The sequence below is a fragment of the Sturnus vulgaris genome, chromosome 5 (genome assembly GCF_052056855.1).
Source record: "Sturnus vulgaris isolate bStuVul1 chromosome 5, bStuVul1.hap1, whole genome shotgun sequence".
In the NCBI taxonomy this organism is placed as follows: domain Eukaryota; kingdom Metazoa; phylum Chordata; class Aves; order Passeriformes; family Sturnidae; genus Sturnus; species Sturnus vulgaris.
Window position 1 is genome coordinate 5,269,779 of NC_142247.1, and position 22,798 is coordinate 5,292,576.

The window sequence follows — 22,798 nt, forward strand, 5'->3', positions numbered from 1 at the left end:
CCAATATGCATGGCACAGGCATACCCTTGCCTGTTTCAACCAGACAACCTGTATTTTGTGAAGCTTTAAAAACGGAGAGGGAAAATAAAACTGCTTTTCATGAAACATTTTTAATATACCCACACATGGTAGGTGCCTCATATGTGCCACTCAAGCGGTGCAGTTTTATTACCAGTCGTCTTTCCCAGTTGGCTAAAAACACTGTGCAAAGTCACTTTTCCCTCCTGAGATCTGCTGATGAGAGGGCTAAAGCTACAGCATTATACAAAAATTCAGCTCAAGCCTGTTCTTTACATTCGAAGAAAAGGCTCAGGAATCCTCTTCAGAACCCAGGTGCTGCGGTTTATCTCAAGCAAAGTTATCCCAAGCCTACCTTCCTCTTTCTCTCTATTAAAACTCTGCCCCTTTCTCAACCCAGTGGAATCCAGATAACCTCTCCCAGCAGTGTAAATACTCGCAAAAAAGCACAGGATGATGATGAAACACATTGCCAAGTAACTGTTGTGTAGTTTAACGGGGGTGAAAATTTGCTGTGCTGAAGTCCCAGGTTTATTTACACAGCAGAAAGAGCACCCGGGGTGGCAGCTTACAAGCACAGTTAAAATGAACAAGAACTCATCTCAGCTGTGACCAGGAGGGAGCTTACCTGCCAGACTGAGACCAGCAGTTTCCTGATTGATTCAGCTCTTGGCCTCTCTTCTCAGGCTGCTGCAAGGTGCCAACTGCACAGGTAGCTGTGTGAAACTTGTGAAGCTCATAGAAAGAGCAGGGAGAGTGCCTGTCTCTCCACAGTGAGGCACTTGCTCTTCCTCTCTGAGCACAGGGTAAAACTCAGATGTGTTCTCCCCAACAGCATTTCTATGTCAACCTTAAGATGCCCATTAAGGGCACTACAACTTCATAGCAAAATTGTGCAGTGTGTCAGCACACGTTATCAAAGTCACAGATACCACCCAGCTCTTAGAATGTCCAATACATCGAGTTCCTCAGTTCTCAGTGCAGAAAACAGTGTTTATAGTCAGCACTAAAGACAACCAAATGTTTATATCCATCTCTTGCATACATGGGACTTAGAGGCAACATGAGCTTGCCCTCAGTCTCATTTACATATACAAGAGTGTGCTACAGATATAAGGGAGACATTAAGCATGGGTCACTGCAAGGAGACAGGTTCCACCAGGAATGAAAGCACAAGGCTGTGGCCTTTGGAGCAGGGGGAGCATTTATTACCTACACTTCAACTTGGGCAATCACAGCACATGGAAAGAAAAAGTTGGTGCCTTTGAATTCTTGCTTGAAGCAACAGAAAAACAGCAACACAGTCCTGTATTGAGCAGAGCACTGAGGACCAAACATCAAGAATGATCTTGGCATGACTGTCATCCCTCAGACTAGTGGGGATTTAGGACTCGAGAGGATCTGCTAGAGCAGAAGCACAAGAAGAGAGGCAGCCTCATTCTGCATGGAATAGTTTAAGTAAGCTCAGTGGGAAAAACAAACCCCTCATCTGGAAGATGGGACACGAACTGTGAGGAGAAAAACTCAAGTTATTATTCTTAGATATCAGCATGGTTCTGCTCTCACTGCCCTGTGAGAAACCATATGAAAATACTTGCAGGATGAAAAGGAAGTACTGAAGAATAATTTAAGAAAAAGTTCTCCTGCAGAATATTTATGACCTAGGAAAAGGTAGACAACTGCAACATAAGGAGATCACCAGGAAATGGAGAAGGGTTTATCCAGACATTTTAAGGCTCTTGTCACTGTGAGAGGCAACATCAGTCTGTGCCCAGAACCCCTGAGACTGTACTAAAAATTTCTGCCTGAATAGACCAGAAATGCCTCAGCCAGACTGTTAAGAACACTCAACCCCCACACACACTTCCAAAATTGAACTGATATGTGTGGATAAGGAGCTATACTTCTAAATTTATCTCTAGCCACTTAACTAATTCCAAATAAAACACCTTTGATATTTTGTGCAAGCAGTCTGTTTAAATCAAGTGTCCTGAAGAAACCCCAGGCTTCAAGATTAATCCCTTGGGTACTCCCTGGTTATGAGTTGTTGGTTTTTATGCTTATGCATTCTTCATGGAATGTTAATGTAAAACAAGATCTATCTTCATTTACCAAAGGGTTAACAAAAACCCAATAATTAAATTAGCAGTAATCAACTAAGGAGCTCCCTAGTGCCAAGACTAGCACACAGCAATTCCTTTTCTCCTCCAGAAGAATGGATCAGGCAAGAAAACTTCCAACTGCCCCCCCCAGAGCTGTTGCAGGCACAAATGTGTATGTGCACTGCCCCATCTCTCTCCTTCCATCCACAGCTTGGCTCCAGCTAGATGTGGCAGATAAAACATTACATTAAATGGGCCAACTCCCTTCTGATTTTCCTGCTTTCTCCAGGGCCTAATAGACAACAGCAACAAGTGGTTAGAAAGTGAGACTTCAACTGTTTTAAAAGATCCAAATACAGACTTGTCCCAAAAAATTAGAAGTTAAACGTGAGGTCAGGAGAACACCTAGAACAGCTTTCAAAATCCTCCCAACCTCTCTAACAAACACTTCCTTTCCAGCATTCCCAACAGGTGAAATTGCTGGGACAGGCTCTCTCCAATGGTCACTGCTCTAACAAAGAGCATTCCTTCACTCTCCATATATTAAAATGTCAGTCAAGACCCTTGGGATGGCAATCACAAGGTTAGAGCAGCCACAAACTTCTCCTACACTCTTTAGATGATGAATAATCTATCTTGTTCTGTTTGTTGTTAAAGCTATGTCATAAATTGGGAAACAGAGCTTTCAAGAGAGTCACATCCATGCTGGAGAGACATTCCTGACAAGAACAGAGCACAGCACTTAGTGAATAACATCACCAAGATGTTCTTGGTCAACAGTTAAGGGAATTGTGCTGCATCCTGAGCAATCACACTGCCAGACAAATATATTGGCCTATTTAGGATAGAGCAAGATGCAATCCCAGGGGAGGAGGGCAGCTGCTTCTGTCCCTGGAGAAGGAAACACATGGGGTTTTTTTCTAACCTGAGATCCATGGCTCACTGCTGCTGAGGGCTTCCCAAAGACAGACTGCATCAGCACATTCCCCCATCAGTTTGGTCCTGCTACTGCCCAAAATAGTCTGGTTTATTTGTGAGCAGCCACAGCTGGAACCAGGGGTATTTGCAAAGCTTGTGCCATTATGTCATAATCCTGGCAGTAAAAAGCATCCACAGTGATTATGAAAATAATTTGGGTTTGTGATGCACATTTACAAAGCACAGTACATGCTGTTTGCTTTGCACTAGGGAGTGTATGCTTGTTACTGAAAATATGAAGGTGAAAAATTCTTTGTTGAATTCAGCATTTACAAGTTGATTTAAATTTTACATCAAGTGTTTATACTAGAGGGATTTTGAAATTTGCAAGAATCAGCAGCTATAATCAATACTAACTGACAACATCCACCTTGCCACATACTTAAAACATGTTGAGAAAGTGAAGCCTTAAATTCGTCCCTGAGGGAGTGTGAGGTGACACATGACACAGCAACAGCAAACTAACTCAATCTTTATCAATATTTTTAATGTAAACTGAAAAATAGAAGCTTTTTTCAATATTAACTGCATCAAAACAGTGGTGCAAGCACATAAAGAGTGAATTATGTGGGCATTACAATTAATAAATAAATTCTATGCACTGTTAATAAATATGCTAATAGCATTCAGCTCATAATGCTGATATTCCTCAGATACTAGAACTGTATGACAGCTGTGTCTGAGTTTTATTCTCTGATTCAACTAGAATAACTAGTTATTTTCTTCTCTCTTGTAAGAGGAATGCAACAAAAAATATCCCTGTGATAAAACTAGCACAAGGTTAAGGAAATGACATGAAAAGATTACAAAAGTAATTCCACAATGCAGATAGCCCCCTCATTGCTAGGTATTGCAGCAAGCACATTTCAGAAGCTCTAGACAGTTAACACACCTCTAAAACTGAGGTCCATGAACTCAGACAAATCTTCCTAACTAAGAAATAATTTGACCAAAATTAAAATTCTAACCTTGGCTTGCTGTACCACCTGCTCTGTTGTGACACTGCAGTAGTGGAGTTTCTGCAGCTCTAAAGATAGAGTTGTGCATCAGAGTCTGAGAGCTGCCAAAGCAGCACAGGAAGCACCTGAGCAGCCCCAGGCAGGAGTGCAGCCAGAGCAATTGCTGCCCACAGGATGCTGAGCCTGACAGCAAGGGGATGGGGCTGGCTCTGCACTGTGTGCAACACTACAAGAGACGTCTCTGAATGAGATCTAATCAAATTGTTGAAGAACAAACCTGTCACAGGAGCTCAGCTGTTAAGAACCAAGTCAAATTTTGCTGATTTTGGCTGGGATTGAGTTAATTTTCTCCATAGTAGATTTGTTTTGGATTTGTGCTGGAAACAGCATTGATACACAAGGATGGTTTAGTTACTGCAGTGCTTAAACAGCTCCTTTTTTATTCCTCACTACACCAGTGAGTGGGCTGAGGGTGCACAAGAAGCAGGGAGGGGACACAGACAGGACAGCTGACCCCAAGTGACCAAACGGGTCCTGGTTCCCTCCCAGAGAAACCAGGGGCTCATGTTGGGCAAATGCATTGACAGAACCTCCTGAAAAGTGCCCCAGCCCACGTGCTGCAGGTGTTATTAGCAAGGTGTACTCTGCCCTTCTACAGCAGAACTGGACACGGAGAGAGGACAGGAGGGACACAGAGCAAACATGAGGTGTGCAGACATGTTTCATCCACAATACTAGTTCAAAGGAAGTGCCTTATTACTTTTTCTAGTAGCAAATTGCTGACCCTGTTTCCCTCAGGAAAGACTTCCTTCAGTTGAAAAATATCCAGTACCCAAATAACAGTGGAGTGATAAAGCCAATGAAAGCACAGGGCTGTCAGGAAGCACTATGACAATTTACTAACCATATTGGCTCTTACAGGAAGCATCCACAATGAATTTTTAAGGGAAGAATTTTAGAGTCTAGCTGTTATGACTTTTGCATGGTAACTTCTAAATCCTATTAAGGAGTTATAGAGGAATTTGTTTGTTTCTTTAATTGCTATGGATTAGAAGTCAGTAATAGAAAAAACAAACAGTACTAGCTCATGCTAGAGCTTGGAAAAAAGACAACAGATGAACATGACTTTTTAAATGTATAAACTTCAAAATTCAACTCATTGGAAGTATATGCTATTTTGTGTAATTACAATCCTCAATCTTCTTGTGAAAGACAAGCTGTTTCTCCTATGTTTGGTCTACAGGGAGTTCTGAAAATAAGCAGTCATCTTGTTCTAAAAATTCTGGATTATGCCAGATTGCTTTACCATGCTCTCAGAAAAATGAAACTCAAGATTTATATTTTAGTACAATGGTGTGACTCAATAATGACACTGTCAGACATTTTGCTAGGCACATAAAGCATCCGTGCAAACTCAAGCCAGTAAAGTTTATGTTGCCTGAATGAACAAGACTTGGCCTCGAGAACAATCGTGTTCCATTTGTAGCTTAACTGGAGTTTGCTATCACAGTTGGAAACAGATCTCTGCTAGTAATCACAGTTATCTGAAAGGACTGAAAACGGGGAAAGGGGACAAAATTATATTACTTGGCCCAATAGGAAGTGCTGGGTCCTGGCTAAGAGCTGATACCAGGCAGGCTGCTACCTGGAGAAGCAGTCACACACTCCAGCAGCAGCTGCTGTCTCCAAATGTTGCTCCCAGTCTCCCCACAAGCCCCACTGAAGGCCACCACAATACAGCAGATTCTTATATACCTATAGATAACTATTTCTATTCTTCTATGTCAGGTTGCTCAGAGCCCTGACCAGCCCAGCCTTGAAAGGTTCCAGGGATGAGGCATCACCACATCTCTGGGCAAATCTGTGCCAGTGTTTTACCACCCTCACTGTAAAACTCTTCCTTGCATCTGTCTCTATTCTAAATTGACTCTCCTGTAGTTTAAAACCTTTATCACTTGAGCCATCACAACAGGACTTGCTAAAAAGGTTGTCACCTGCCTTATAAGCCCCCTTTAAGTGCTGAAAGACTGCAATAAAGGCTCTCCAAAGCCACCTCCTCTCCAGACTGAACAGCCCCAACTATCTCAGCCTGTCTTCACAGAATGTGTTCCCTGTCTTGAATCATCTTGGTGGGCCTCTGGACTCACTCCAATGGGTCCTTTCTGTGCTGAGGAACCTGGAGGTGGAAGCATAATTTCAGGCTGTCCCCATATCCCTCTGTGAGGCATGCTAGCAAGCAATCACACGAGGGTCCATGTGCTTGAGCATTGTCTGCCCAGCTCCAGCTGGTAGTCTAAATGGTTTGTACCAAGAATTATGTTGAACTCTTTTCCCATCCAGCTCACTGAAAAGTCACCTTTGCCACCTCTCATCTCCTTCACCCCAAAGGAACCTCAATCCCCTCTCTGTTTACAGTCACCACAGGCAAAGGCAAGGAAGTGAGCCCTCAACCTAACATACCATTGTCCTTGTGCAAATAACTAAAAATTCTCTCATGTAGAGATACCTGGCACCAGCTTCATTGCTACAAAAAAAAAAAAACCAAAACAAAATCAGGCAAAAAAATAGCAGCTGGGAAATGATCCCACAGGTTCATAGAGAAAGAACAGGGATATGCACAGCTCAATAACTTAAAGTTAAAAAGAATAAAATATTCATGCATTTGGGAAGGATGGGGGGGGGTATAAAAGCAGGAAAGGTGAAGAAAAGCTTCAAAATATTTTTTGAAAGGTGGGAGGGAAAGGGATTTCTAACTAATGAATGACCCACTCTCCTGATACTTAGGATCATGCTACATCATTATTTCAAGCAGCATTCCTGAAGGACTCAAGCTTTTGCAATAGAATATTCAGATGGAGCTGTAATTATGACTGACATCTCCAGGTAAACTTGGCATTCAGGAAGTCCTTTGGCTCATGCTGCTACTTGCCACAACCCTCCCAAAGCTGGTTCCACCACCAGAATTGCCCAGAAAGTTTGCATCCATCATGCTTTGTACTGGTCCATCTGCTCTGGCAATAAAACACGGGATTTTCCAGATTCACTTGGAGCTTTCAGGGCCATTTGGGATCCCAAGTAGCTCAATTGCTTTTAGAAATCAACACAGTGTGGTAATTTATTTCAGAATTATAGTTCTCTTGCTTTTGGAACACCAATATTCACTGTATGTGTGGAGGAAGCTTTCCACACATAGCAAGAAATATTCAGCATTTATCCAATACTATAGCACAATTTTCACACAGCCTTTTCTCCATGAGTTGGTTCCCAGCCAAGATTTTCCTTCACTGAGAAAGCAACAACTTCACTAGAAATCTTAGACCTAACTAGCACAGAAATAGCAAATACAGCCAAATCTGCCAAAGAGACACCTTTGCTAGATAACTGCCCATACTAGAAGGTAATGCTGCACATAACCACAGCCAGATGCTGACAATCTTAGATTCTTGAGGAATGCTAAGCACTTGCCATCAGGCTCTTTCAAGCATACTTAATGTCTGATACCTCAAAAATCAGGTACCCCAATTCATTTCCCCCTGGAAAAGCTTTTATAAGTAACTACATCATTGATGTCACACCTATGCTCAGACAGAACTGCTTTCTATTAAAGCTGAGAGGCACAGATTTCTGTTTGCTTCTCAGTGGCTGCCTAAAGGTCATTCTTCTCTACAGCTACTAATTCTGCATGTGCAACAGAGGGTATAAAATATGTTTATGAGGTTTTGGTCTCTTCTTTGTAAATATAGCCTGGGATTCTAGTACATGCAGCAGCTCTTGATGCTGAAGAGCTCAAGGACATGGGAAAAATGACATCCTGCTCTCTTCCCACTTCAAGGCCCAGGGCTCACCAAAATGCAATGACTTAGAAATGGATGGAAAGTAATGCCACTGCCATAGACAAAAGGATTTACAAAAGAATTAATAAATGACTATCACTTCTCTTGCCTCAGGACTTTTCTGGGTAAATTATTACTCTTTAAAGCACTGCACTGTGAGTAAGCTGCCTGACTTCCATTAACATTAGTAGCAGTGGCATTGCATAAGCTTTATGTGCCAGTTCAGAGGATTAATCACAAAGTTGTATCTGTAGGGCACTTTCTTTGAACTCAGCAAATCTGCAACAGAACAACTTTCCTCTGTCAGACTCTTCTTTGAAGAAAAATCACAAGGAAGTGGGTGGGCTGCCAGCTAAGCCACTTCTTAACCCACCAGCACTTCCCCTATAACTCCAACAAAACACTAAAAGCAACAAGTGAGAGCATTAAATAGCTCTCTTGCTGCATTTCCAGTAATGTTAGTCAAGGTAGGGGAGCAAGCAGGTACAATTTTTGAGCAGGAAGAAAAAAAGATAAAAGAAGTCACCTAGAATTAATGCAGTAAATGCACCATCAAGATGAGACCAGGTTTTTTAATTCAGGATGAAAGCTGGAACACTTGAGAATAATTTCCATGTATGGATTTAGAAATCTAAAAATAGCACCTCATTTAACAAAGAAAAAAACAGTAACTGACCCTAAAATAGATGGTGATGAATACATTCATCACCAAGTTTTCTCTATTTTCTCTTCCCTTCTATGCTTGCTGGCACCTTTTCCACAGCCCACCCATTGTCATTTCCCTAAAGAGGGAGGAGAGGCAATTACTGAGCAGTCTCAGAGCAGCTTTAGCAGAGCAGGACAAGCACAATGGATCAGGCTTCACAGGAGAGCAGCACCATCAACTTGGGTCTTGTTATTGTTTGCCTGAGGTGCTGGGATTTTGTCTCACTTGATGCTACACTGACAAATATCCACCTCTTTTGGTTTCCATGTGATATTGCTCCAGAAGCTTTCAGACCTTTCCCTTGCTGTAGCTCTTCTGTTCTCCTCTCAGCAGCAGTACATCTTCCTGGCACAGGACCTTGGTTTGGTAAAATGCCCAGAATGACCTACACTGAGGCACCATCAGGGTGTAACAGGGATGCAGGCAGCCCCCAAACCTCAGCCTTCCCATGCCAGGGGCTGGAGAAAGGCCCCTCCACACCACTGCAGCTGCACCTTCAGCCCACTGCTCGGGCTTCAGCTCACAGAAAGCCAAAATCACTGGCTCTATGCCAAATCCATTTCTCTCTCTTCAAAACTGAAGAGGACCTCTTGCACAAAGCTCTTGCTCTCCAGTAAAATGAAGTTATTGGGACCATCTCTGTCAGGCCCAATGACAACATAGTTGCACTAGGGGCCAGAGAACTTTTAGACAGCTCTAAGATGAGAATCATAAATGCATCACACAGACTCTGCCACCAAACCAACAGCTGGCCAAAGCTGAGAACCTGAAGAAGAAGCCATGAGTAGAACTCATACCTTACTTACCAAAGCTCCAGCAAAGCAAGGCACTGAAGCAAGACACATTCTGACCTGAGTGCAGCCCTGGGAGCCAAACTGCATGGCTGCAGCTGCCATAGTGCTGCATTTTGGGAATGGCAGGGCAATACTGCAGGAGAAGGCTCAAGACACAGCAGAAAAGCTGTCTAAAGTCAAGAGAGCTCTGCACCAACAAGGGATCAGCTCTTGCCAGAGCAAGAGTTTTACACTGTGATTAAGCACAGTGGCATGGTTGTAACTGGGAAACACGCCCAGGAATTGCCTGCAGTCTGCCTGGGTTTAGCTGGTGCTCTCAGGTCTCTTGCTTTCATGAGCAATACATCGTTTCAGCCTCCCCACACACACACCCCCAAATAAAGAGAAAACTCATCTCATTGCAGGAACCAATGTTCTGTTCTTTCTGCCTGTTCATTCACACCAGAGGCCCACCAGAGCAGCCATGCCCAAGCACATCTTTCTTACTTTTACTGATGAGGTCAGCATTGTAGGAAGACAAATAAAATACAGGGAATTCAGGACAACTGAAATACCAATTTTCCACTCCTCCATAAAAACAACCTACCAAGATCCAGCTGCCTGCCATTGATATTTACTAACAGCAATATTTCCACTTACACTGCTTACTATCCTGTGCCATTTGTTGCATATCCACCCCTGACATTCACATTCATGTGGGTATAAGATGGGTATATACAGCAGTGTTACAATAATTTTTTATAATTTGGTGGCCTAAGTAGTCAGAACAGTTACCAAAATAACTATTTTCTTGACCATTCTATGTACTGACAGACCTCACCAAGACCTCTGTTTTGATACTTGAATGCAACAGTGGGCAAGATTTTCATTCCTCAGCACTCAGTCAGGAAACAAGTGCAGTGAACCTCACACACTGCCCTCAAACCACACCTGTAAGGCTTGTTGGGGTAAATGCACTGGTGTGACAAGATTCCACATGGTTGATTGAATGTTCTAATGACACCCAAATGAACTCATCATCCCACTTCCCAGCCTTCTCTGTAAGTCAGGGAGCCAGGTGTGCTTTACTACTGGACAGCTACATGTGATCTGGTGCCAGTGAACCATCACCAGGTACAGCCCCATCTTCACATCACCTGCAGCTCTGCCCTGGATGCTGTGGCCTCAGACACACAACATGCCCAAAGCCCTGTGGCATTGTAACCAGTGCCATGGACTGGTCAATAACCAAAAAACAAACTTAGCCCAAGCCAAATAGTTAGAATTTTACCTGTTGTGTAATCCTCAAGTCTGTACAAACAGACTCCAACCCTCTGATGGAGTCAGTATAGATAATCTGCAGGCAAGACTTCTCTTCTACATCCCTTGGTACTTTGGTTTTGGGAGCTGCCTGCTAGCTACCAGCCGGCAGGTATTCAGAAAAAGTAAAAACACACTTTTAATAGCTGGTTTTTTGTCATTCAGTCGAAATTAAGAGATTGATCTCTATTGATCTGTGGAAGGGCTCCATCTTTCTGTTGCTTATCAGAGCTGTGCCAAGAGCTTGACACACACAAACACAAATAGAAGTAAATTTCAAAAAGTCATGAGTGAGTAACAGCAAACTCATGCCAGTCTCATTCACCATCAGACTTTGCTGCAAAAGGAAAGTGACAGAGGTAACAGCTTCTGGTTATTGTCTCAGCATTGCCAGCAATGTCAGGAATTTGTTTGCTTTTCACATAAATCTAATGCATCCACATCACTGAATAATAAACAGAGGAGAGAAGTTCGCTCTAAACACAGAAGAGCATCTAGGCATCACATTTATATTTCCCCCAGCAGCTTTTCCATTATGCTCTGTTTTCTCTTTTAGCTTCTCCCCAGGTGTTTACACACATCACCTTAGCTCCATTATTCATATTCTTAAAGGCACCACCAAAAGCTCATGCAATTGCAGTCTCAGCTCTTGGAAAAACAAACCAGAACACACAGAGCCTCTCAGGTATACAACGAGTTGCTCTCTGCACTCACCACTTCCCAAGGCTGTAAGATTGCTGCTCCTACACCAGGGAATGTTTCCTCTACTCATGCCTACAGCACAGGAATAAAAGTCTTGGAAAGCAGCAGTATCCTTCCAACTGCCAACCATACCAATAAACAGCCACCACCAGATGTTTTTCCCTTTCTATCAACATCAAAATGAAGGCAGCTGTTGAAGCAGATGGCTTTCTGTCCCAAACTAGCTCCCCTCAATCCCACCAAAATGAGATTGCTGTGTGGACCAGAGCCCTCTACAGAGAGCTGGGGGTCACATGAGCATCCTATCCATGTCCTCCTTGGCTGATGTTCATTCTGCCAGCTTGACAGAGGGGTTTGCAATTCCTACAGGCCATCACTGCCTGGAGATTGGCTCTCCATGGTCCCTCTCTCAGCTAATGCATCTTCTGAGGACTGCACCAGCAGATTTAGGAGAGTCTTAGACCTTCATACCAGGTCTTAGCCCTACAACAATATTTACTATGCCTCATCTAAGCCTTTCTTTAGTACAGTAACAGATCAACTCATCTGCTGTATGAGCAAAGGACAGCAAAACACTCATCATGAATCCAACAAGCCAGTGACAAAAGGCCTCTCTCCTCTGGCTTGTAAAATACTGAGGGCCCCCCAGTTGTGATAAAAAACCACAAATATCCTTACCCTGCACTTGTCATCTGACTGCCAAAAAAGGGGGATTCATTTACCTCTAGAACTCTGCTTTTAGTTGCATAAAGGATTGGTTCAAAAGCCAATGCCAGAACTGTTAATCAGAGAATCCTATGAACTCACAGCCGAAGAGATACATCAAGTGATCTAATCCATCCATGCATCACACAGATTTTCAAAGTGCTGCTGCCTGTGCAGTCTTTTGTCTTGTCAAAAAGCTTCACCTAGCAGAGCTGTCAATTCAGCTTTTCAGAGAACCACTGATTCCTCCTGGAAAACTGGGCAGACACTCTGAAATACTAATCCTATTGCTATGTCAAGAGGGTTTTTTCTTGCATTTCTCTGCCTGGTTTCTTGTTACAAAAGCCTTTCATTCTCGATTACTTCCACATGGAATATCTGGTCCTCTGTAGAAGTGATGACACCATGGACTTTACTACTTCATCAGCTAAAGTCAGTACAGAGGAGTGGCATCCAAGCAAAAGGTTAAGTGTCAGAGCCACAGCTTATTTACAGAATAAAAACCCTGTTTTCATTTGAAGACCTAAAAACCAATGAAAAAACAGCAGAAATAATCAACACATAGGTCTTGGTACACTGGGTTTTGTGAGGGATGAAGATATTCCTGAAACTAGCCAAAGACCAGTTCAGCCTAGGTTTGTGTGGAATAAATCACAGGTAGCTCTAATGCACCCTCCAGCAGCAGATGGTTCACAGCCAGTAATTATGGTCAGGACTACCCCTGTCAATTCATCCTTTCCTGACCCATGCCATTTCAGGAAGAGGAGCAGAACTGGCTGTGGTCAATTTACCAGTTAAAAGGGATCTGTCACCCATAACAGGTTCTGCCTAGGCCATATCAGGAAGGCCATTTTTATATCATATGCCTACAATTATCCTTTCACTGTGCATTTCTTTCAGATTTTATGTCTCTCTAATAGGACTGATAATTATTTCTCAAAATGTACTCATTTGATTATTTTTCAAATGAAATTATGGTTAAAATTACTTGCAAGTAAAACCAAGCACCAGTAAGTTATTTGTGCTGTATCAGTTGTCATAAAATCAGCAAGGACACTGGTATAGATGGCAACTTATACACGGCAGAAAATCCACAGCACCTACACAAACTGTAATGGACAACCTTTGATCTCTGTTCCTCACCCTCATATCTCTAAGGATCTAGGCTTTAGCAGGTTCTGAGGAACTCCCACGTTGTTATATCTAATCCACTGGCAACTTATGAAAGTGGTTTTGCTATTTTTCTAGGCAAAAATGTACACATTCATTTGGATTCTCGTTTTGGCCAGTGAACTTCCATTTGAAAATTCTCTTTAATATCTAGAAAAAAAACACTCTTGAAACTTGGCTTTGCAAGGCTCTTCTAGGAGATAGGCTGCATAATTCCCTGGCACTACAGGACACAGCATTGTCTAGCACTTACAGCAGTGGGAGTCCAAAGATCTGAGTTCTGTTTCTGGCTCTCCCACTCACTCTCCACATGACTTTTAGCATGTCAATTCACTTCTCTAACTCTTTCTGTGCACTGAGTGTTGTAATTCCTCCTTTGGCAACCTGTTAAAGTCCAAAGGCTACTGAGTGAAAATAATTTCCTAGCGTTTCAAGGCTCTAGGATGGAAGGTACACTATACACCATCAGCAGCAGCATTGACAGAAAAGTTTAATTGTGAGATCTGTCCATTTTCATTGAAATGCCAACCAGTCCTATTCTTCTCCTAATATCTCTTGAGTATTAGCACCCATATGCTGATTTCATACCATTTTCATCTTAGAATATCTGTTCTTGTTTCAGTAGAATTATTATTTTATGATATAAGCCAAACCAAACTCTTAGTCCCTGAAGTCCCTCCTAGTCTTACTGAATTTGTCCATAGAGGAAAAAAGATTCAGCCTTGCCTTGGCAGTTTTAACACTTTTGTTCCCTTGGCAACACCACCAGGCATGAGAACAAGTTATAAGGAATGGTATTACATCATGCTCAAATACATGATTATAACATGCAGCAAAATGGAATCTATAAGGAAGATTGATTTAGTGTGCCTGTGATGATGAGTAAAGAGCAGCTGGTACTGAACTAATGCATTGCTGAAGATTTCACCAGATTAAGCCAGTAATTCAGCTACCTCCATGTCCTCTTCCATAAAATTTTAATAAACCCAATCTTATGGGAGGAAAGAAAAGACAGGGACCCTACTGAATTATTTATAACCTTAGTCATGCATGGCAAAGAAGCCCCTCTTAGGTCAGCAACTGATATTCTTCCATTGATTCTCTTCTCTGAGAATATCTATGTGAGAATCAAGTTTGGGGGGGCAGGAACCCACACAAAATACAAAGATGCAAAGGGCAAGGCAGAAAGACAAAGTTGATGAAGGCAGAGATGAGGGAGAGTTTGTATTTATGAAAGAGATATTGATCAATTGCATGCACCAGTGGCAGACAGACTCAAATTAGCTGTCATAATTCCAGTGATGCAGAGGGACAGGCAGGCTCAAGCTCCATTAAGTATAACCTACATCCAGAGCAGCCAGATGAGATTTGTGAGACTGAACTCTGAATTCCCACAGGAGATACCAGCAGTTGATTTATATTCTTGATTTCCTATTCCCCCACCAACTGTGCAATCAGTTCCTGGAGGTGGGTGGGGAATAATTGAACAGCTAAACTGTGATTCACCCAGACAATTAAGGAGTCTTGGGATGGGTCCCTAGACAAATCCTTCAGCTTCACCCAGTCTTCATGGACCAGAACTACATTCAGCTCTGACATCACAGCCAAAAATCACAATGGCCTAGTTAATGCTAAGAAGCTGAGAGAGTAAAGCTGCATTATTACCTCTGCACATGAATATTGACACATTTTATATTTTCTCAAAGTAGGAGGATGTCCTGATTGGACATTGAATTACAGAATAAACCTCGTGTACAAAGAGCATCACTGCAAAACAGTAATTAAAATGGCAAATGCCATTAAATGCCATTAAAATGCCTAGTAGCCACTGACTTATAAAACCCACCTTCATGTTTCAGCCTGCAGCTTCTGTCAGGTCAGGGCCAGGTTGTTTGATTCAAAGTTTCTTGCCCTCTCTCTCATGCTGGCTGCTATGATGTTTCCTTGGGGATGGTGCATGGCTTTGTGAACAAATCACACTAAGCTCATTTCCAAAATGTTCCACTTATGTCTATCTTCTTGCACTGAAGTAAGGAAGCACTTAACTCCTCATTAGTAACTCTGTATGTGGCATGTAATCACCTTGAAATATTTAACTGCCAGGATTTTATCTCACTAACATTGCAGGGTAGGGCATCGGACCGGGGTATAAACAAACTGGGACATAAATCATCATAAACCAGGCATTAAATTGGTATATAAATCAAAAATTTTAGAAGTCAGATGGATGAGACCCATTAGAGCCTCCTGTTTGTTCTTTCCTCTTCTCTCACCCTAAGAAAGCACAAGGCATCATTCTTGATTAGCCAAGAGACAGAAGAACGCCCATCTCTCCCCCCTCTGTGTCTCTCAAGAGGGAGGGAAGGGAAACAGAGAGCTCTGTATGCATATTAATAAAGCTATATTTTGACTGGCTGAATGACTGGAAATTATTAGGAATGGTATGTTTTACCTGTCAACATCTCCACACTGCAACAGGCAAAAAGTCTCTAATACTTCTGCAAAAAAATTGCCAGTGGGACTGGAGGGGGGTTTGCTCTCAATTTTCCTGCACTCAGAAAAACTCTGCAAATACCTTAAGACTCTCTTCAACAATAAAGATAAAAACATCTTGTTACCTGTATAACCGTGATGCAAAACATCACCTCAGCCACAGCAAATCTAAGTGCCTGCAGTTACAAATATTGCAAGCAAAAGAAAACCAAAAATAAATGAAAGCTTATCAACATGAAGGCTAGCAAGCCAAGCATGCCAAAGCCATCAAGTACAGGAATGGGACCCTTTGAAAGGGTCAGTGTGAAAGGTAAGACAAGAAACTCCTCAGCAAAGAGGAATCAGAGCAGAGTTAAGTCAATTGGCCACACCTCCTCCCTCTCACACCAGCACTTTCCTCTTCACCGGCCTTAAAACTCCTCAGTGACGGTAAGTCAGTCCAAAAAATTTCTTTATAGGTGGTCCCTAGCTGAGTTTTCCTCATTTACTCCGACCCAGTGTGAGTTCAGTGGCCATTTGAAGTTTGATTTCATAATGTGGAGCTCTTATAGTTACTCTGAAAGTCAGTGGGAGTTATGCTCTATAAATATGTAAAACTCGAGCTTTCTTTATATCCAACAGGACACCTAAAACACCCCAACAAATTCTTTGATTGTCAGGCCTAAAATGAAAATTATAGCCAACCACAAGAGGTTATTAGACATTAATATATTATTTTTACATGCCCTTCAATACAATGACTAGAAACATGACAAAAATCCATGAAGTGGTTAACTCCATCTTAGGACCAGGAGTTGTGTAATGTGCAGTTAAAAAGGTCAACAACCATACATTCAGCAATGAAAACCAAACCAAACAGAGGCATCATTGAACTGAAACAAAATATCCCAAATGTATGGAAAAAGAATGTGATAACAGTTAAAGACTCAATAATGAGCATGCTTAGAGGAGATGAATTAAGGCCAAGTATACAGCCCAAACTGGGTCCTCTAACTTTGCAATCTTAAAAAAGCCAATTTGTTTTAAGTGAACTTAAGGCAAACTGCAAATCTCAAAATGCTAGTGTGGGGTTTCTTACTGACTCAGGAGAGTCACCAGCAGACTAAAACTATCCTGATTGACCTGTGAGCCCCATTATGTGAGCTGGGGAAGAAGCTGCTGGCTGAGGGAGCAGGATGAGACCTCCCCTCTGCCAGTATGTCACAGCTGAGCTGGCAGTACATGTTCAGTGACACCTCTGACCTGTGCACTTGCAACAGGGCTTTGGAGGGGATCCTACACTTGCCTGTTTGTTCCCCACCTCACTCCAACACAATTTGACCATTTTTGCCCCATCTCACCAAAATTGTTCCAATCCACTCTAACCTTTTTCCCAATTGCAGTGCTTCATAATCCCTTGTCTCACCTCTTCCAACTCTCTAGACTGTTTTATCCCTTGGCTTGTCCTCATTTTCTCCCTTCCCAAATCTTTTCCATATTTGCTATTCAGGCACCTCTGTCATCTCAGGACTGGAAGGAGGATGTCAGTAGACCCTTAGTTCATCCCTGCTCTTCTGTCTCTAAGAAGCAAATAAAAAGTAGTCTGCACTTGGGAAAGTTCTTCATCAGTGTAGGTATTAAGGTCACAGGCATATTAGCAGATCCTAAGATGAAGCCTAGCAGAAGGCAATAAAATCCCTTACAGATTCCAAAATAGGTCTTAGACTTCAATGCCAAAAAAAAAAAAAAAGTATCTTAGCTTGAAATAGCAGGATATGAAGAACACCCTACAGCAGAGAGAGAGGGAAATGAGAAGGTCTGTCACTACCACCTGGGAACAATGAATGCAATGAAGATCCAACAACACGAGACCTCCAGGCATGTGAGCAGCTGCTGCCTGAGTAACCTCTGGGATGGCTGCCCTGTGTGCTGTCAGAACCAATGCACTAGGGAAGGACATCACACTGCCAGCCAAATGGCACTGACCAGCAGGACCAGGCCATACTTCCATCTGGGGGCCCAGGTAGCTAATTTAAAAATCAAACAGGGCTTCCTTGTAGAGACACAGAGGAAAGGAAGGAGGCAAGAAAATATAGGAGAGAGTGAAAAAAAGGAGCAATAAAAGTGAAATGCTGCCTATTTACTTCAAACACTTTTCAGTAGTACCCATGAAAAAAACCCAACAATATTCTGGGGTCAGCCCTTAAAGATACAACAATTTAATCTTTATTGTTGCTTATAAGCCTGCTGGTGTTACCAAGGCATTGTCACTCTATCAACTGAGCTTCTGTGCAAATCTCAACATCATGTTCCATGGAATAAGACGACTTGGGAAGTCTGTAGAAATTAGAAGTCTTGACACTGCAGAAATTTGAAGTACAGACATATTCCTGGGTGTTAATTGTTGTTGGATATTTTTCCAGTAGCTTTACTGGTTATAAGGACATATTTGAGTGCTTTTTAGGCTCCTGCAAAATTCAGAGCATTAAGGCCAATAAAATCCACTCAGCTTTCAACATAGGTGCTGTATGAATTAAAATATTACCACACTGTACACCCTGTAGAAATTATTCATTTCCTCCAATACTTACTCTTCTCAGAATGTGCCAGGCTATTACTTTTGACTTTAGAATTCATTTTTTATGCAAATGGCTTTTAGACCACCACAAACACAGGAGTGCTGCAGCTCCAGAGTGCAGATTAATGTTATATTCCAATACAAAGAATTATGATTGTTGTTCTGGCAATACAGCTCTCCACACTGATCCTTTAAATTCAGAGCCCATGTCCTGTGGTCCTGCAGTAGAAATGTGGGGGTAGAAGACAGGCAAAGGAGATGCCACAGTGCCAGGCAAGGAGTATTTTTGAAAAGCCCAGGGAATTCTAAACACTTAGGAAACACCAGCTACCTGTTTATCAACTGGTTCACTCTAAAGCAGTCTGGTGACACAGTTTCTAAGCTGTGCAGGGAAAAATCAGTTTCCATAGCAATTCCAGCCACTTCCTGCCCAGATGCAGCACTCTTCACATTCCTGGACACAAAATACAGCCGCTGTAGAAGACAGGCTGAGGAGGCAATGGCAAGCTGGAGAAGAACAGACATTCCTTCTTGTGGCAGTATTACACCTTAAGTACAAAATCATGTTTGTGTCATATAGGGAGGATGGAAAAATAAAAGGTTTAGACCCAACTATCTACCTCATACCTATAGGCTCTGTGAATCAGCAAAACAAGAGCTTTTGGAGACAAGGAAGAATTCTTTTCTCTTGTGATGTAGAGACTTTCATGCACTATAACACAAGCCACTGGGAGCTCTGCCAAAGGCTAAGAGTGCCATGCAGCAATTGTCCCATTTTCAGCTACCAAGGCAGGAGAAAGGGAAGAGGGAGTTATTGCACTTGTTCTCTGAGAGAAAAAACACATCTCACTCTTCAAGAACACACATCAGCAACTTGCTTGTTTGCAGCACTTTAAAGCCACATTAGTTTCTTCATCTGCCTTGGAGAGAAAATGGCTCTTTTACATGAAACAGCAAATTCTCAGAGTGCAGCATAAGATGAATATAGAGCCTGGGTTGCCTATAGCCTACTAAAAAAAATAGAACAAAACAAACACACCCACATAAAGCCAAACAGGGATGAAAGCAAAATGACCTTACTACAATTCTTCTGGTAGTAAAACAAAAATAACAACAAAAAACGCCAGCATCAACCCAACATGTTTGTTGTTCTCCAAAGAGTAACACAGTAGATTGAACACTCCCTGGGCTTTGAGTGCCTTATCCCTCAGTGGCTTTAACTAACAGCTCTGTTGGCTCCTAGAAGATGTTAAACTTAATATAGCACATGCCCTCTGCCTTGGAGGTACTGCCATTTTCATTACAAACACAGCCTTTCAACTGCTTTGCCATAATATATCAGATAATGGTTTCCTGAGGATTTGGGGACAAGAAAAAAATATTTATATCAACATAGCCTCCCTTTTATTGTCACCTCCCTCAAAGCACAAGCATCCAGTTGAAATGTTTATTCTATCACCTGAAAACACTTCTCAACCTTCCCGATGCCTGCACCATATTTTACAGCTCAAACCCCTGCCATGAGCACATTCCCATGTTCTGTGAACACATCTGTAGCCTCATGAAAGTGAGGCTACTAGAACAGCATAAAATACATTGAATGATGTCTAAATATAGACCTGCTCACATTTTCTTGGCTTTTTACTTCAATAACATAGGTCCATTTTTAAAACTAGCAATGATTCTGGTCTCCTTTTTCCAGAAACAAAACTATAGATCAGGTTTGCACTCAAGGCCAGGGCCAAAGTATGACAAAATAAATGCTTAATAGTGACTCAGTCAAATCACTACATCAGCATCTTCATAAAGACAGTTACTTGTGCTCAAAGTTGTTGAACATAGCTTTCCTCTGCTTCTCTCTTCCCCTCCCAGCTCATATAGGAGCTGTTCTGTCTAATTAGATGAACATTTATCTCCTGACAGGCAAGAGCTGACAATACTACAATCATCCTTCCCTCCATCCCTGTTTAACCAGAGATAGTTGAGAGGATGTGATTGCAGAGAAGACAAGTCCTATTTCCCCAGCTCACACTGCCATAGGCAATCAATTTGGAGAAAAGGTTCCATCTTGAAAATGTCAAACAGAATGGAATAAAGATAAACTCAAAAATGGTGAAGTCAGCTCCAACCATTCCTCTAGGAGCAGCTGCTCTCTCAGGTTCTCATAGCACAGCTAACAGCACAGCCAGAGGAACATCTGCTTTGTGTGGTGAATGGGCCATGGGGCCCTCAGCCTCAGATTAATTGTCCCTCACCCACTCCTGCAATTCAAGAGAAATTGCTGGAGCATCACTCCTGCCCACCAATCAAAAAAAAACCATTTTGCAGTCCACGGTGGGAGCCCTCTCTCCTCTGATCCCCAACCCACTGAACATGCAGAAGATTTCTTTCACAGACATGACAGCTGGCTGTCCATAAACAAGAAAATGGAACTGAAATACAAATATACCAAATTATAACAGTGGCTTCAGCCTAAAAGAGGCACTTTTGCTTACTAGGGTGACCAAATATTCTGCTTTCACCTTTCCAGTTCCCCCGAAGTTCTCTAAGATGGTATTTTTCCCCTATGTTTCTTCATGAAATAAGCTTTTTTCCTATCTCACACTACAGATCTGAAAAATAAACCACGGCAAGAAGAAGAAGATAGAGGCCTGGGCCCTGCTTCTTTTGCTGTTTTCCACAACATCCACTGATAGGAACAGAAAAATATTGGGAGGAAAATAATGGCCAGGTTGACTTAGAAATATAAGACTGACCAGTGCTGAGATAAAGTACCTGTGTCCTGGATGAAACTAGTCTAGAGATATAGAGCAGGACCAGCTGCTAAGGCAGGGGCTAAAATCACAGGGACTTTCTGAAGAGACTTACCCGACTTGGTCTACTGCAATGCAAAGAGAAAAATCCCACAACCATACCACAATTTGAGACATTGGTATTGGCCTTGTCTTTTCAAACAGGTTACTGTTTCCACACAGGAAATAGTCACACAGATTCAGTTCATTCTTAAATGCAGTGACCTCCAGAACCACCAGTGGGATTACCCCATAAATCAATGCACTCTGTTGCACCAGCTACTCAGGAGAGGAGAGCTTCAACAAAGTATTTCTCTCCTCCTCTGTCTTTAGATAGGTAGATGCAGATGTCAAGTCTATCTCCATCTCTACACTTATCTGACTCTTGAAAGTCACAAGAAAATTGGGGTCAGAAATACGCACCCACACTCAAGATACCCTCTACAGGGAGCAAACAAGCAGTCTCACCCTGAGAGTGCCTCAGACCACACCAGATATGCCAATGTTTGAGCAGTGTCTAGACTGCACCTTTGGAGACTGACAAATGCCCTACCAACACAAGAAGCTCAGGAACTTGCTGATCCTACCAAGGGATGCACACAATCTTAGATGACCAGTATAAATCAAGTATAACCCTTTATTTGAGCCATCGCTGACAAAGATGTTAGAAAACAATTCTTATATTACACAGTGAGATTCCCAGTAGATAGTTGCAGAAAAGTCATTGTTACAAGAGTGGCAAAAGCACACAAAGAGCATAAACCAAAGCCCCTTCCTGCTGCCCTGTGAGCCCTAACAGAAGATGTCTTGGGTGGTGGGAGGACTTTTTGGCCATAGATAAGCATTGTTACATTTTACATTAACGAACACCAGCAGAGAAGACAGGTGGTAGGAGAAAACCTGAAGCAGACAAAACCTTCTGACATTCTGATTTCAGTGACAAATTAGCACAGTACAGTATTTTACAAGACCAGCCTCTAACAACCTGATGAGAGACAGAGTTCAATTATTCCTTTTCTTTGTCATGCCACAATAAAAATAAGTATTTATCCACATAGACACATTAAAAAAAAATAAAATCAATAGGCATTTCACAAGACCCTCTAGAACATTCTTAATTCTTTACCAGAGCAGACCAGGAAGGCCCACAAGCAATCTCAAACCATGCTGGACCTCACCCATGCAGGAAATCAATTATAACATCACACCTTCTCCTCAGAGCTTAAAAGGACCCTCTCAAAGCAAGAGGCACACAAGGAAGACATGAAACATACTGAAAGCCATGGGAACAACCAGAGGTCTCACAGAGTTCTCACTGAGTAGAAGCTCACTACCACCTTTGAAGGTTCTCAACCAGAAGCAGTGTTACCTCAACCCCTGCCACCTTCATGGAGATGTAACTGCTTCCACCAACACAGAGCCACCCAGGACATTCATTGGTCCCCACGACTATGTAGTAACAAGAGCACCCTTCCTTGTGAAATGCTACCTTTTGCATTTTATCAGTGAAAACCTTTTTCCATCTCCAAGATGAGAAAGAGACAAGATTTAAGGTCAGCCAATATATCTCAAGGCAATTCCATCCCTGTCAGATCTTGTCACTTCAGCAAACGTTACAAGTTGGTGACCACTGGCTACAATTATCACTGAGGGTTAAGCTCCTTCCTTGTGCCTTAAAGGGTGCAGCAAT

The 22,798-nt window shown here is 42.2% G+C and overlaps 1 protein-coding gene across 1 annotated transcript in view; it reads right to left on the reverse strand.

Annotated features, from left to right (window-relative positions):
- Positions 1-22,798, reverse strand: part of TMEM178B (transmembrane protein 178B) — a 210,193-nt gene that overhangs the window by 129,858 nt on the left and 57,537 nt on the right. The window lies entirely within an intron of this gene.